The sequence below is a fragment of the Ictidomys tridecemlineatus genome, chromosome 8, assembly GCF_052094955.1.
Source record: "Ictidomys tridecemlineatus isolate mIctTri1 chromosome 8, mIctTri1.hap1, whole genome shotgun sequence".
In the NCBI taxonomy this organism is placed as follows: Eukaryota; Metazoa; Chordata; class Mammalia; order Rodentia; family Sciuridae; genus Ictidomys; species Ictidomys tridecemlineatus.
The window spans coordinates 71,049,986-71,053,819 of record NC_135484.1 but is presented as its reverse complement, the minus strand read 5'-3'; the positions used below and the strand labels follow the sequence as shown (position 1 = coordinate 71,053,819).

Genomic DNA, 3,834 nt, shown 5'->3' with positions numbered 1-3,834 from the left:
ATACTAATTAGGGCTGGGGATGTGGCTCAAGTGGTAGTGTGCTTGACTGGCGTGCGTGCGGCCCGGGTTCAATCCTCAACACCACATACAAACAAAGCTGTTGTGTCCGCCGAAAACTAAAAAATAAATATTAAAAAATTCAAAAAATATATATTTAAAAAAATATATACTAATTAAAAAGTTTTCCCCCTATCCCTGCCTTTGTCCACCCTGTTAAGGCAGGGTCTTATGTTAATTTCTTACATATTTTTTTAGTATTATTTTCCTAAGGCCTCATGAATACTAGGCAAGTGCTCTACCACTGAACTACATTTCCAGCCCAGTACATATTTATTTCTTTAAAACATTTTAAATGGTTAGTATTATTTTTAGCATATATTTATTTTACAAATTAATGGGATTCATTGTAGTATTTCCATATGCACATGGATCATGCATTGATTATGTCCATTCACCCTTCTTCTATCTTTTTCCCAACACCCCTTTCCTCCTGATCTCTATCCCCACCCCATTCAATCATACTTTCCAGTCCATAGTAATCCCTCTTCTATATTCTCATTGTTGGTTTTTTTCTTTTTCTTTTAGTTTCCACATCAGAGAAAATATGAGATACTTGTGCTTCTGTGTCTGGCTTGTTTTGATTAACACCATGTTCTCCAGTTTCATCTATTTTTCCACAAATGATAGGATTTCATTCTTCTTTGTGGCTGAATAATATTCCATTGTGTATAACCAAAAAAGGATGGCTAGGTGCTGTGAAGAAGGTGACAGTGCCTTACCTGTATGCATGTTGTCATCCATTCTTCCATCCTTGTCAAGGGAGGGTTAATGCTCTCTCTTTTCATACAATACCTAGCTAGCATTTCCTCATGCAAATAAAAATACATAATCTTTTTATTTTCTTACAAAAAAGGTAGCACACTCTTTCCAGTATGTACCTCACTATTTTCATTTAAGGATGTGTCTTGGAGAATGTTTCATATCAATACATTTTATTATGCTTTTAAATAGCTGAAAATATACCATTGTATGAATGTACCATGAGTATTTATCAAGTTCCCAATTGATGGACCCTTTGGTGTTCTCTTCTTTTGCAAATGTGAACAATGTTATAATGAGTCACTTTGTACATATCACTTCATCATGTGCAGACTTGTCTGTAAAATAAATTCATTAAAAATCAATTTAACACTTAGATTATGTTAGTGAGAAACCCTAAAGTTGGGGAGGGAGTGGCTAAAGATGGGAGAGAGAAATGCTTTGTTTACTGAGCAGCAATATCCGCTATATATGATGGAGTCAACTCAACACTTTCACACTCATGACATTGTCCTAGAGTATTTTTTACAAGTAGAAGGTGGGTTTTAATATCATGCTCCTTAGAAATACTTTTGAAAACACATCTAGAAAGTAAATAGTAGTATAATTTAAAGATGAATTTATTACTTTAATATTAACAATAGCAAGATTTGAAGAGGTATTTTATGAAATAAGTGATTTTATCTTCCCAGAAATACTGATATTGAAGTCAAATGTATTTTCTTGACCCAGATAGCATTTAAGTATAAAAGATCTTTGAAGGATTTTCATTTGTCAGATTCACTCTATTTTTTAAATCTTTGCACTTTGTCCGTGATGCAAAGGGTATATGAAATGAAAATATAAAATCCTTCTGTGTTAAATGGGTAATCCTTTTAAGCTCACTTTGCTACTTCAAATATTTTCCTGGTACCTTTGGCCACTTTATAGTTTCTAAACTTTCTTTTCCTTTTTTGTAAATGTTAGAAAAGAAAAAAAATGATAGAAATAAAGAGAGAGAAGAGGTGGTTCAACAGTAACATGAGTTTATTTGGGACAAACCTGAGCGAGATATAGAAGAGCCTAGGCAGCCAGAGGAAGATGACAAGTGAGAAAGGGGCAAGCCAGACCAAAGCAGCATGGAGAAGGTCTTCCAATGAGGTCAAGTACCTGTTTGTCAAAAGTGTTCATGGAGGGGCTGGGGATGTGGCTCAAGCAGTAGCGGGCTCGCCTGGCATGCGTGTGGCCCGGGTTTGATCCTCAGCACCACATACAAACAAAGATGTTGTGTCTGCCGAAAACTAAAAAATAAATATTAAGAAAAACTAAAAAAATAAATATTAAAATTCTCTCTTTAAAAAATAAATAAATAAATAAATAAAGTGTTCATGGACACCCACAGGGTACCCAATCAGACAGACACTTCCATACTTGGGTTCCTAAGTGGGGGATCCAATAGAAAAACCAAAATAGATGTATGGACACAGTGAGGTGCACCAATAGATAATAGTTGAGGCAGCCAGAGAGGTACTAGGAAACAACTGTTTTAGCTAAAGACAGGGTCTTGTAGGAATTTTTTTTTCATTTTTTTTAAGTGCCAAATATATCTTTTTAGGTATACATGACAGTAGATTATTTTTTGACATATCATACAGACATGGAGTATATCCTATTCTAATTAGGATCCCATTCTTTCGTTGTACAAAAATTTTAATGGGAGTTTGGTGGGTGGCCATGGTGAGCTTTGAGGTATCCCACCCTGTGGTTGACAACTCAGACAGAAGCAATGATATTAGAAGGGAAGGAAAAGCTTCTGGTCCATATGACAGGACAAGGGAGGCAGAGAAGTATGGGGAACTATGGTAGAAAGTAAAATGGAGGGCTTGAATTTGGTTAGGATGTCCCTGATAAAGATAGGAGTTTGGCATCAGGGCATTCCAGTCAGGCAGCCAAAAACAAACAAATAAAATATTAACCTAGAGTTTTAATCTGGGGTGGTGGGATCATTCTCCAAGGTTCCACATTCTATCTGAGTACAGATAATCTATCTTCTGCCTCAATCCCACCTCTGAAGAGGTCCTTGACTACTGTGAGGGGAAAAGGGGCAATGAATGCTCTGGCTTCATCAAGCTGATGGTAGGTGTCAGCAGTGGCAGTAAAGAAAGCCCCCCGGAGGGTCAGTCAAAGGAGAAACTAATTCAAATTAAAAGCCAGAAATAAAATGACAGGGATTAAAAAATCATTTCTTAATAATAACATTGAGTATAAAGACCTAAACTGTTCAACCAAAAGACATAGGCTGGAAGACTGGATTAAAAAACAAGACCCAACAATATGCTGTCTCCAAAATACTCACCTCATAGGCAAAGACATCCATAGACTAAAGTTAAAAAGGATGGCAAAAAACGTACATTCACATGGAACTGGCGAACAAGCAGGGGTGTATATCTTCATATCTGATAAAGTGGACTTCAAATTTAATCAGAAGGGACAAATAAGGCCATTTTATATTACTTAAGGGAACCATACATCAACAAGACACAACAATCTTAAATATCTGTGCTCTAAACAATGGAGCCTACATATATATATATATATATATATATATATATATATATATATATATATAACCTTCATAATCTCAAGAATCAAAGAGATCACAACACAATAATGCTGGGTGACTTCAACACACCTTTCTCACCAATAAATAGCTCTTCAAATAAAAAACTAAAGAAGCTCTATAAAACTAAAACATGTAACTAATAATTTATACTTAACAGATATATATGTATTTCATCCATCAATGAGTGAATACATTTTCTTTCCAGGAGCACATGGAATATTCTCGAAAATAGACCACACCTTAGTCCACAAAGCAACTCGGCACATACAAAAAATAGAGATAAACCTGTATTTTATCAGATCATAATGGAATGAAATTAGAAATTAATGATAAAAAGTACATTGTGTCAATTCACCTACAAACAAATAAAACTGGGAGTTTATATAGAAAGGGTTACAAAAGACATTACCAGA

At 35.0% G+C, this 3,834-nt stretch overlaps 1 pseudogene; it reads right to left on the bottom strand.

The window, feature by feature from the left end:
- Nucleotides 1-734: 734 nt before the first annotated feature.
- LOC120889387 (U6atac minor spliceosomal RNA) lies at nucleotides 735-852 on the bottom strand (annotated as a pseudogene).
- Nucleotides 853-3,834: the final 2,982 nt, after the last annotated feature.